This window comes from Chlamydotis macqueenii, chromosome 1 (genome assembly GCF_036417535.1).
Source record: "Chlamydotis macqueenii isolate bChlMac1 chromosome 1, bChlMac1.mat, whole genome shotgun sequence".
Taxonomy (NCBI): Eukaryota; Metazoa; Chordata; class Aves; order Otidiformes; family Otididae; genus Chlamydotis; species Chlamydotis macqueenii.
Window position 1 is genome coordinate 77652499 of NC_141556.1, and position 13633 is coordinate 77666131.

A 13633-nucleotide genomic window follows, 5' to 3' on the forward strand; every position below is an offset into this window, starting at 1 on the left:
GTTTTGCAAAAAAATAATTTTATGTCCCCGGCACAGTTTGCAAGCATTTTAATACAAAATGTTCTTTTGTTTTCCATCTAGTATTCTCTCTTTCATATCCTTTTTGTCTCTTCATATATCCTTTCCCAATCTCCGCACACTGCTAAGCAAAGGAGAGAAATAAGGGGAGAAAAACTTAAAATGTGCAGAAAACAGGTTTTTAAAGGAAGGGAGTGATGACAAAAAATGCACATTCTCTCTTCTTCTACAGAAAAAGCAGAAAATTGAGATGAAGATGAGATAAAACACTCTTCTCTTAAAAAGTCTTCAGCCAATAATTTGCACATTAGTTGTAATTAATTAATGGCATTAGTTCCTCTTACTACCACCAATTATTCCTTGCGGGCATAATTTCATTCTGTCCTCTGCAGAAGCACAGAAGGAGAACAGAATGAGGATGCTACAGCCCATTTCTGCAGTACTGCTGCAGGGCATGGGTCTTGGGTCAAGTAGGTGAGCATGGGGAGAAACAAGCCCCCTGATGAATCTCAGCACTAGACTTAAGCTCTTCTTCCCCTCTCACAGCGGCTGGGAAGATAGATAGGGTCAGAAGGGTTTCAGTCCAAAAGTGAACCTTGTTAGGTACAAAGAGATTCAAAGGAGAAGGGAACTACTGCTTCCAGGGCCAGCTGGAGTTACAGCAGATGAAGGGGATCATCCAGGCATTCCCACAGGGATGTACCTAGGACATGGGTTGTCATACTGCATTAGGAAGGCAGCTGTGGTTCCCAGCTGTGCAGGGAACATAGTGATTCGTGGGCTATATACAAATGTTTCATTCATGTTTTGACTGGTGCTGGACTCTGTGAGTAGTTCTGGTAACAGAGGGAGGTCTAGATCTGAAACAGAGTACCAGCCCACAAGAAAAGGGAACTGATGCTCCTCATCCAATGGAGAATTGTGCTAGAACTGGAGTATGTGTCCACTGGGCACCATCAGCGTGGTCCCCTTGTTCCTATACTCCATGTCCAGCAGCAAGTTTGCAGTCTTGTCCAGACTAGTTTGCAGTCTTTCAGGGGAAAATGAAAGGTACCTTATAACTAGTTATTTTGAAATATCATGTCAGCACATAGGGAATGTTTTCAAGATCACGTTCTCTCTACGATAGTTACTGCCCCATTGCTAAGCAGTACCAGTCATTTCTAAAACATCTGAACGCAGCTGTGCACAGATATATGGATGGTAGGATAGACAGAAGCATAAATATTCCTCAGCAGAAACTTAAAAGAGAAGTTATGTCCTCTCTCTGTTCCCAAAAGTGAGCAGGGCTCTGGCCAGAGGAAGACAGGAAGGTCTGTAAAAGCTTTTATGTTTTTGCTGCACTTGATAGGATTTCTGTCAGAGTCCTGAGGGCAGTAGTAGGCCTTAATGACCCTGAACAGCCTCATCTGGGGCCTCCACCCCCACCCATGGGCTCTATTTAAGCTCAGCCCTGAGGCATTTGCTCCTGCATGAAGTGCTAGTCCACAGCTACTGCTGTAATCACCCTTGATCTGGACCTCAATCCATAGGCTGACTTCCTGGCTTGACCTGGGACCTGCCTTGTCTCTATGGACCTGCAGTTGGTGGTAGTCCTGGGAGAGATGGGCTAGCAGAATGAGTGAGTAGCACAGGAGAGACAGCTCACACCACCTGATCAGTGGTACCTTGGCTCAGATCTTGATACCAAGTGACATTTGATAGTCCCATACTGTAGAGGAATTCCCTCAGGGAGGGTTGTAAAAGGAAACAACTTGATTGTGCTGTACTTGAGGAGTTAGGTCTTGTGTATCAGCCTCTTTGGTCTCCTTGGGGGCATGAGAGTGGGACTGGCTATTGAATAAAACATGAAATCGTTGGAACTAGAATGTTTAGCTTAACGTCTCCAGAACTCTGGATGAGACTTGAGCCAGTGTTTAAAGCTAGTGATGCTTTGAAGCTTGATCTGCAGCTGTTGTCTCTAATGAAGCCCTGGCAAAAAGCCAGTGTACTAAGAGAATAGCTTAGAGAACTTCCTCTACAATTTACTTCCTTCAGGGGAAGTATTTCAAGAGTGACCGTGGCAGGTTTTCAAACAATTTATTTAGAAAAGAATGGTTAAGGGGAGTTAGGTGCCAGGCACCTCATGGGCAATGAAGCAAATGCAAGCTGGATATACAGCTCCTACTTCTCTCCTATAAACTCACCACTTGATAGTACTGTGGTCTAACTGGCCTGCATTCCCTTTCTGCAGCTGATTCCTACCTTTGTTCAGGGAAAGGCTCTAGAGAATCAGCCCGTGTGATACTCCTGATGTTTATGCAGAGTTGGTGTGGTATGTCATGGTGAGGCTTGACTGAGCGCTGACAGCTTCTGTAAATGTTAACTCATGGCAAGATGAGACTCCAGAGCATCCTACACTTCCTATTGTGTTAGGAAAAAAAGAAGGGATGAACATTTGAGTGATGGGTTTGTCAGGTGTTTTCACTGTTATAGCTTCATCTTGCTCCCTTCCCACACTTATTTCTGCTCCAGCCAGCTCTGCTGAGTATTGCTGGCTAACTCTTATATGGGTGACTCAGAAGAACTCATCCTGCCTCAATATTTCACTGTGTAACTATAGGGTACCAAAGTTGTTATTAATGTTTGGTGCAATGCAAAGATATTATCTTCATTCTCCATATGTTCTGTCAGGACAAATGTTATTGCCACAAATAACATTTCTGTACCAAGTCATACAAATGTAGCTGTTTTCTCCTGCCACTGCTGTTCATTTTTACCTTCCAAATAACTGTTTACACTTTAGAAGATAAAGTGAATCCATCTGTGTTTTATAAGTAAGAGGATCACATGTCTGGAAGAGGTCAGCTGTAGACATGTTGAAACCATGGGAGTCAAGAAAAGCAGTTAAAACAGCAGCCATTGTACTGTCTTAATGATGGCAGACATTAAATTTGACGTTTAGCCAAATGCTTGTTCCAGACAACTTTGGAAGCAAGTGCCAATGACTGTCAGAGACATCCTCAGAAAGGCAGAATGCTCCATCCAGCCGAATGCTGGAAATGTTTGATTACTTGCTGTAAAATATACGAGTAAAGGGAGCGTTAAAGGAGGTAAGCGTAATGCTGTGCTGAAATAAGCAAAAAGGTGAGGCACAGCCACTGCTTTGGTGGGTTGCAGGACTCTGAATTTTGCACCAACAAAGTCCACGTTTTCTTCTCCTCTCCTCTAGACAGAGGTCCACTTTCACTTAGGAGGGCTATAACTGAAATCTCTTTTACCTCCTGAATGTCTCCATTCCTCGCTTTCTCCACTCTTGCTCATCACTTATAGTCCATTCATGATCCAAGTGTTGAATTTCATTTGGCTTTTGTCTTAGGGGCCATACTGAGCCTATGGCAGAACTTTCAGTTCTAACATCTTTGGTATTTGCTTGTGAACAGAGGTGGAATAACTGGGTTTTTTTAGCTCACTGTTCTTTTATACAGTACGAGTAATATTCATAGCTTCAACAGAGGACTACATCCCACCAGCCAACTCTAAAACTTTTATGCACAGCCTGATCAACTTCACAGAGCACCCAGAAACTTGAACATTTTCAGGTAAAAAGTAGAATTTGGGGTCTCTCGGGTACCTATAACTAGTCAAAATGCAGTGTATCAGGTTTACCCTCAGAGCATTTTGCATATAGTTTACAGACTTTTCATATTGCCATGGGGGTTCTGGCAGTGCTGGTATTCACAGCCAGCTCCTTTTCGTGGGTACAGACACAGGAAAAATCTGTCAGTGACAATCTGATGTAGTTGATGCAATCACAGCCATACTGATACGCTATTCATACCTTACTGTGTCCTGTGAATACTTTCCTTACGATGTAGTATCATCATTCTGTGGGATGCAGGCAGACTACCCATTCAAAATCCATCTGAATTTCAGCCAAGGCAGTAAAATTGAATTACTCATGAATGCCTGTCACTAGGCTTGCTTTTTGCTCACATTTTTTGGAAGAAAAGTGGATGAAGTCTCTTTGCCTTTTTCGATGCTCTAACTTGGGCAGCTGAGTATCTTCCAGAGCAAATCAACAATGATCAATGCAAAGTGAATTCATGCAAGTTGGACTAGTTCATCATGTGGAATTTATCAGGTACATAGGGGTGTTCATTGTTAGCTGCTCCTGTGCTTATATAGGAATTTCCAGATTGTCATGATATAGCGATTATGAACTGTTAGAAAAATCAGTCTGAAAAGAAAAAGGCATTTCTGGAAACATTTTTAATAAAAGAAAAATATTTAACTGCATATATTGCATGCAAGTCACTCATAAAACAGATGTAGCAATTCACTTTCAGTGCATCTTTTCCAAAATGCACTGGACACATCCTTCTGTATTTCAATATATAGATGAATGATAAATTAATTTATCATCAGTAATATGACTTTGTTATAACCATTATTTCTGAGATCTAAAAAAAGAGTATTTAATATTTTTATTATAAGTCATGGTCTTTATTAGTGTATTTGCTAGGTGTGCTGTAGCTCAGAGTGGCAGACTGCTGAATATGGGGTTTGGTCACTGACTGAAGTTTAACAAAAAACCCCTCAGAATATATATATTGGTAAGTTTAAGCATAAAAGCATCCCTGTTCACCGTGGGCCCTGCTGAATCAAGGTCTCCAGTTACTACAACTTCAGTATCTTTGGCATAGTGCAAGATTGTTACTATTCCTCAACAGTTAAATGTTACTGTACAATAAAACAGAGAATTTATTTCATCTTTTTCATCATTGCAACTTCACAGTGTGTTATGGCTCCTCCTTTTCAAAACATGTTGGCATTTTACATGGCAGATCTATGTGTATCTCTGAGTTATGCCCTGATGATTTACCTGCAATTATTTCCTTTTTTATTTACTTGTCATTACAATTGTTATTCCAGTCTAGTTTACTCATTGCTTTAATTTCATGCTCATCATTTAGGTATTTTTGAAAGCTAATAGCATGATCAATGCTCTGTTGTAAATAGGACAAGACATCTTAGATGTCTTAAGTAGTTTGTAATTGAAAACAGGTTGACAGCCATGGTTAATGCATTGCAATCCAATGCAGTCCTTCCTGGGTTTGTTTTTTCTGCTGGCTTCCAAATGTTTGACAAACTGATTTCAATTTTAGAGCACTGGGTCTGTGGTTCATAACTACTCACCAAATAACTTCTGCATCTTATGCTGCCAGCCTTCTGTTCTTTGGTTGTTGATGTTAATATTTGTACCTGGGATTTACATTGCTGCTTTCATGAAGATGAAAGAGATGTGGTAGATGGGCCACATAACAATTTCCATTCCCTCCTTGGATATTCAGGGATGTGATTTCACATTGTACGCCTTCTGATTTATGATCTGCTGATAAGGGTGGCCCTGTCCCCATCAGTCTCTGTGCATTGAGTATGGTGGCCTGCAGTCTCACTGGCAGGAGATCACATCACTCATCTCAAAGACAAGAAGCTTCTTTTCATGTTTCTGCAAACTGCTCTGATTCAACCCATGCCTGCAAAATCTGTATTTGATGCAATAAAACCAGTGGGAGGGTACAGCCAAGAGAGGAGAGACCAGTGCCTGCAGTTAGACAAGGCTAGGAATACTATTAAACAGTGCCACTAAGTCCCACTGATATTATTAACATTATTTGTAGGTTTAAAGGCAATTGCTCTGAGTTGCTCCTAAATCCTTGAATAGGAGACTAAGAAATGGAAAAAGAGTTAATAACAAGTGATTAATGTAATTCATTATTTACTTGTAATAGTGGTTTCCAGAATGCAGTCTAATGTCCAAGCTATAAGTAGACAAAAAAAGGAAAGGTTGTATAAAGTGTATGTCCTTCCTTTTGGGAGAGCTCGATGTATGAAATACATATTTCATATAGAATTTCATTCCGAGCAGATGACTCTCTTAATTTTGTAGAAAGCAATCCTTTCTTTTGCAATTCTTGAAAGCTTTTTGTCAGCAAGTGCTTTTGATGCTGTTATAATCTACACTTGTGTCTAGATTTCATGTATCTCATAAACTTGCTTCTCTTCAGAAAAGTAGGTATATCCTCAGGTCATCTAAGTACTCCTGAGGGATGAGCAGTGCAACCTTGCAAGCAGATCCAGGTCAGCATTCCCATTCATGATCATATTTCTTCATTATTTTCACCTAATCTAATGACAAGCCACTCAGATGAAGAATGCATTGATTTAGGTGGGTTTGGAGGAGCCCTGCATGAAGTGATGTAGGTATCCTAAAGATATATCATGTTCCTTTCATCTGCAAATCGTTCTAAAAGAGGCATGTTGGAAAGAAGGCTGCCTCAGAATTCCTGTGAATACAGGAAAAAGCAAAAAGCTGGCACATACAAAGAACTCAAAAGTGTAGGCAAGGATTTAGGGACGTCACTTGCCATATGTGCATGCCTAGTAAAGAACTGCAGCAGTTTCCGCCTTGTTAGCTATGGGGTTTTTTTAGGACAAATACCTTTATTGGCTTCTCTTCTGGTGCATTTATGTTTTCAACTATGTAGATATTTTTTTTAGAAAATTATTTACAAGGCTTGTTGCCCCCACTGATTGCTTGTCTCCTTCCGTAGCAGAAACATATGCAGGTAACTATGAAACAAACAATGATTTTTTTTTTTTTCTTCACTTGAATATAATTAGAATTTCCACTCTGACTGCAGATTGTTTCAGGTCTTGTGGCCAAGAAAATACCTAAGTTTTGCAGGAAGAGAATGTATCAAAAAGGGCTCACTTTTTTCAAGTTGACAGCTACTGCTTGGGAGAAGTAGCTGTAGATTATCTATGTAATTTTTTTTCAGTTTGTGAAGTGTGCTATCCTCAGACTAGAAAAAAACCTAGCAAATCTATCTTGTACATTCAATGGAATTATTTCTGCGGCTAAAAAGATGTAAAGATTAGGCACGTGTTATGAATCCCAGCCAGGAATCTGTGTTCATCCTGTGCCCAAAATTCCCTGGAGACCTAAAGATGTTGCTTCTGGGTAATGGTAGGCTCTTGTTTGCCCTAAGAATATTTCTCAATGAGCCTGATCCTTCCTGTAGTGTTCAACTAGGCAAGGCTCCAGGCCTGCCCTGGATACCCCGTTCCCTCTCGGTTCTTCCTATTCATTTTTCTGACAGGCTTTCCGTGCTTTCTCTTCCCTGCCCCCACCCCGCTTATTGTTCTATTTTTGCATGTGTGTTTGTGTGTTGTGCCTGTGTAGCTTGTTTCCACTGTAAGCCTAATTAAATCTGATTGCATTGCCTGGGTAGCCTTCTACAAAGCTTTGTCTGCAACATCCCATTTGGTTTAAGTCAAATGTTAACTAAATGTGGACGTCTTTCCGAAAGCGTGTCAAATGAGACAGAGCCTAGGCTATATAAAGCAAGCGTGGTTCTAGCACATTCAGCTTAATGGTGGGTAATGAGTAATAAAGTGGAACACCGTAGCGTAGCTGCTCTCTCTTCAATCTCTCCTTTTCTTGGACTTGTAAATGCAAGCAAATATTCTGCAATTTTGGTATTTCTGTTGTGGTTTTTAATGTGTAGGAACTCATGTAGGTTCCTGAAGGGCGATGGGGAGAGTATGATAAAGTGAGAAGAAAAAGGCCTTTGGAGTTTGAGAGGTGAGGGTTAAGGGATTTCAAGTGCTGAGGCAAGGTGAGAGCTCCCTTAATGCTACAGGGCATGGAGCAAGCTCCAGGAGAGCTGCATCCCTCAGTGCATCATTTTACTCCCCAAAAGGGGAAAGGCTCATGCTTATCAGGTGAACAGTGTTCACCATCCATTTGGGGCCTGGATGAAGCCCTGGTATGATGTTCTTGGTTGTATGTTTTGCAGGGACAAGGTGTAAAGTTTGCAGGAGTATTCTGGTTATGATAATGTTAACCCCCATGATCCAGCTGACAGGAGCAAGGGATGGGGTGTGTAATCAATTTATGTTCAGATGGCTATAGAGCCCACCCCTAGAGTCTGGTTCATGGGGTAAGGGGTGGAGTTTTAGTGAGTACAAATTGAGATTGGTATCATGTGAACCCCAGTAATCTGCTTGGCAGGGGAGGAGGAGTTCAGGATAGGTAGTAAATTCAGGCTGTGGTGATGTTAATCCCTGTAACTTGTTTCCTAGAGGTGAATGAGAGATAACTACATCTGCTTATTATTTCCATGTTGTGATCAGCCCTAACAGTCTGGTTTCCAGGGAGAGATCAAAGGAATTCGTAAAGAAAAAATAAGATTGTAGTGATGTTGAAAGAGTTTATAATGGATTTGTAAGAACAGGAGTGCCCCTGAAGGGGATGCCACGAAGGGGGCTGTGGCCTGTGGATGGCCCATGCTGGCGCAGAGGAAGACAAGTAAAGAAGCGTAGCAGGAAGAAACTGTTAGGCACACAATCCCAACCTCCAGAGCTGCCAGAGGAATTTAGATGGACTGAGTGTGACCCACTGCAAAAACTGGGGAAGCTGGGACAAAGACGGAGAGAGAGGGGTTTTGTTTAAGCTGAGCCTAGGGAACTCCTAGGGCACTTGTGTTTGTGCTCCTTTCCCCCCTCTTATTACCTGATTTTGTGTTCAGAAGTTGGTGTTAATTTGCAATAAATGGAAATAAAAATTCCATAAATTGAGACTTTTGCCTGTGACCTTGCTGAAGGACCAGGAATACTCAGGTGAAATGGAAGAACAATCAAAGAGTCACAAGAAAAGCTTTAAGGAGGAAGACAACCCTGGGTATCCAAGGGACCTAGATCCAAACTAAAGAACGCATGAGAGAGAAAGGAAGTTGAGGCAAGGGTGTTTACTGGTCTTACTACTTTGTGTGGATTATGTATTTCTTAGATTCCTTGGCTACATAGTCAAGAAAAGCAATTGCCTTGAGATTCATGTGACACTTCTGGTATGTGCCAATGTGACTGCATGCATATGTTTACACCTATAACACATCCAAAAAGTTAATCGTAAGACAAACAAATCGCTCCTCAGTCATGTGTTTGGGGTTGGAGTGTGTTTAGGTCACTACAGAGCAGGGACTTGGGAGGTGATGTCAGTGCAGTAGTTCCCTAATTGGTCACCATTCTAATCAAATAAAGATAGGTGTCTTTCATCTGGGTCTGAACTTTAACTTCCAGTCAATGCATCTTGTAGTACTATTTGCTACTAGTTTAATTATCCATCTAGTATCACAAGTCTTTTCTGTATGGAGCTTATTAAGAGATCCTAATCGAGTCTCCTCACACATTTATATCACATGATGAAAAGTGATGGAATGAAGGCAGGCTTTCCAGTCATCGAGTTGTCTCTCTTACTCTCTTATCCTTATACTTCCCCCCGCCCCCCCCCCCCACCTTTTTGAAACATGGACACCAGCAGCTCATCTGCTGCCTTGTAATTGGCAAAGAGAAAAGTGAAGAGAGAATGATCTTTCAATCTTTTCATTTTTGCCATTGAATTTGTCTTTTCCTTTCCCATGGGAGTCTGCGTATTTGGATAACACCAGACTTAGCCTAGAAATATCCGTAGTTCTTAGATTTACTTGTGTCTCTGGGTGATATAATGCAGATCTGTTTGCTAAGAACATTTTTTAAAGTGGGTTATTCCTCCAGGACCTAGGAGATTACTGTCTCTATTTCCTGTCTAAAAAGATCTTGGTCCTTCACAAAACTTTAATAGAATATATTTGGAAAGGGCTAATCAAATCAACTGGCTTTGGTATTAAAGCTCAGTGCTTTGAATTATCCATTCTCCTCCACCAGGAAGAGTAGCCTCTGTTATTCACTGGCTACCTAGGCAGCGTAAGCTCCTTTTGTGTTTGGAGTAATGCTTAGGCTAAATGCCTGAAGAAACTGGTGTGAATTTTCCCCTCTGGATGCATCTGCATGGCATGGTACAGTGCTGTATCAGGATATTCTTATTTCCATGTAGAGTCCCACTGCAGTCAGTGGTTCTGTATTTACAACACCAGGTCCTCAGCTTTGGTTGTTAAAATATAGAAATACTTCACTGAAGCGAGATTGATGTTTGATATGTGCATAATGATGCAACGAGACCTCATTCTTCTGAATTATTCTCCATTTACACATTCCTCTGCCAGTAGGACCTGCAACAGAAACACACTGAAATGATTGCAGAGGATGAGAATATTACAAAAATATGTCAAATAATATATTTTTAATCATATCTTTAACATTATGTGGTGTGTATGTAGAGGAAAAAAGGTGTTGTGATTTAAGGCCTATCCCATTAATGTTAACTTGCTGGGGGAAAGAAGAAAGGAATTGGGAATGCAGAATTAAAATTGGCTTTTCTGTAGCTCTTCTGAGCTGGAACCATGTGTCAGCAATTTGATACCTGGAGCACAGAGTTGCTATGATCTTCCTTGTTGAAGGAGAGGAGCTTCATCCAAAATATATCTTATGAATATCATAGAAGTTGCATTTACTATTCTGGTAATATTGTCATGAATGTGTCTTAGGTGCAAAAATTATATTTGATCTCTCTGCTTTCTCTGCAGATTCACTGTAGTGGGAGTAGGATCAGGCTTTCGTTAGATATTTTGTTCTGCACTCTGTCTATCTGTCTGCACCTCCCTCTGTTGTGCTGTCTTTAATCTTTCTGAGCAATTTTCTCTCTTCCTGCAGGGGTGATGATTGAAATGATCCTTTGAAGCAACCAGCTTTGACATTTGGAAAAAAGAAAAATCAAAAATGAAAGAATGCTCTAATTAAGCAAAACATCAGTTAAAGCTCAAGCAAAAATAGAAGATTCTGATCAGTTCTTTCATGTACGCTTGAAAACTGCAGTGTGTTAGCAGAGGGGCTCATTAGAGGGTGCTTACATAAAGTCCAGATTATTGAGCAGGCACCCATGAGTGATATCCAAGACTGTATGTAGGAAAATGAAATATTCACCACCCTTCACATAACACATGTTGTGACCTACTGTCCAGGCAGTTCAGGAAAAGACAAAACTGGGGCTGTTAAACACTGTTCCAGAACTTACAAGGGGCTCAAAAGGGTGTGTGTATTCTTCACTGCTGGTTTCACTGAGAGCTGGGCCCTCTAGGTCTAGGCATTTGCACATGTGTGTGTTTAATGGTACCCGTGTGATGTGTGAAATATATGGTAAGATTTTTAAGAAAAAGATCTTTTCAAGACCATGGAGTTCTGTTCTTCTATGGTGTTGTCCCTATCTTAGGTGTTTGGTAGATTGAGGAAGTCCTGAAAGTACAAGCTTCTCCTTGTATCCCCATGTCTTATGGCCACCTGATATATAAAGCTGAATTTGAGTGTTGTGAGAGCAGAGGTTGGCATTTCTGCATACAAAATGCCACAGCTCATTGTTTCAGCTGTACTGCCATTCTTCATAAGACAGAGATTACTTTTGTTGTGAAAATGACACACACGTACTATAATGAAGAGAGTTTAACCTGAGAGAGGCTCTCTTCGAGGCAGGGCTGGTGAGGATGTCGCAGGCCAGCGGGTTCAGCCCCCCTCTATGCTTTAGCCAGTGCATAATCCACTTCATAACAGTAGTGAGATACAGCTTAAAAATGAGTACTTGTGACATGCCCACACACCGCCTTTTGAAAAGCTGTTTAAGTGGAATGATATAAATCGTTCGCATTGTTTTACTCGCTTTCCTTTTCTTCTTTTGCTGAGTGAGGAATAACTTTCTGCAGTGAGGTTGTGCACTGCTGAGTTTTTTCTGAAGCTTTCTCAACTCATTTAGCATTCTTGGGCAAAAATGCTAGAGGAGCAAGATTGGTGGAACTCAGAAAAGACCCTCGTTTCAGCCTCCCTGCGTTTTGAGTATGCCCAGTTCCTAGCATGGATGTTTTTCATTTAGTCATAGGGTTTTTTTTTGCTCCAGGCCTGCAGACAGTTACATGCATCCTTAAAAGCCCTTCCATTGGAAAGATGCACAACCACAGGAGGCAAAATGGATGAAACTGGCACAGAGGCAGGAGGAAGGTCACAGCACTTTGGCAGGACTGGGAGTTTATTGCCTGCGTTAATAATGTGCTAGTGTAGGAGAAATAAATTTTGAGAACTGATTGCATGTGAGGGTCGTACTGTGCTATGAAGACTTTTCCCTGCAAGAATTCACAGCTTTTATCTTGCAGTGGTCATTTGTCACCAAACAGTGTCCTAAGGGACTGCACACCTGTAGGCTGGCAGCTTCTCCAGATTTTGCTGGGCTTGCCTGGCTTACAGCATGGGTATAACGCTCTCCCCCCGTGGACTGCAGAAGGAGCCTACTCAGTTACCTTAGAAGGACACCCAGGTGTTAGGGGGCAGACCATGCATGTAAGCATGGTCTTGTTGCTCTTTCAAGGCACCTTGCAGAAGTCTCACCGCTGGGGCTGAACAAGAACCTCTTCCCTCTGGCAACAAGAACTGTTTATGAGCACAGTTTGCTGATGGACAGGGGTGCTTTTTTGGGGACCACAGACTGGAGAATTCAGTGGTCAGTCTCGGTTCTGACATAAGACAACGCATCGTGTGTGTATGTAGAATAGCTTCTACCTACTTAGCAGTTGTTATGCTGGTGCTGCAGAGATCTTCATAGTGTAGTTAAGAGCTGGGAAAGATGTGGCGGCCTGGGTGAGAATGATTTTTCTCAGGCACAAGTACAGCATAGGTTAAAAAAAAGTGCTTTTTGGAAAAAATGAGCTCTGAAGTACTAAAATATTGAACTACTGGCAGAACAAGGAAGACCCTGTTCTTTGCTCCTTCAGTCATCAGGCTTTTGTTGACAATTATTTTGGCATGCATAACACACACTGTATGATTTACCATAAATTTATTCAACCTCCTGAAAAAAATGAGGCTTGTACTGGTGTTTGGTTCTGCAGCCTTCTCTGATGCCCAATGTGACAGAAAATAAGATCTACTACAGTAAGTCTTGTGTTCTTTTGCTTTTTAAATACATGTATTTTAGTTTTATATCATTCTACCAGAACACTTTCTGGCAGCAGATATGGCAATACCATTTTAAAGTTGACTCCTTTGATAGCTTCCATCAGATCTGACAAGGAGTCTGTTCCCAACAGAGATTTGTTGGGGCTTCTTGGCTAAAGCATCTTCCCAATCTTTTGACAAATTCAGAGTCTCAACACTGTGAATCTCACACTCACCACCCCCAAAATACTGTCAGAGCAAGTGGCTTTCTTTAGAAATGTCCTCTTTCCAAGTTTTGCATGCTGAAAGATCTTCTTCAGATTTACTAAAGTCTAGCTTGTGGGAGGATCTGATGACGTCTTCTCTTTTTATCATCATCTGCAGCGCATCAGCTGTTCCTTCCCTGCAGACTTGATGGCTGATCTGTCACCACACGGGCCCCTCTAGCCTGCCTGTGTGTCCTAAGGAGGCTGGAAAGCAAGTCGCTTGGTGCTGGTCCTGTGAGCAGGACCTTGCGCAGGGGAGCCTGCGTCACTACTGCAAGCAAAGGCCGGGAAGTCAAGCCATGTCACTGGATCGCCTAGCATAGTTCAGAGAGTAACAAATATTAATTGCCATCTGCTGACTAACAGTGACAGCTGTCTGTGACAGACAGTATCTGTTTTGTTTGTTCTCGCCTCAAAGATTATCTCCCTGTGTAAGAAGAGAGCAGCTGGGT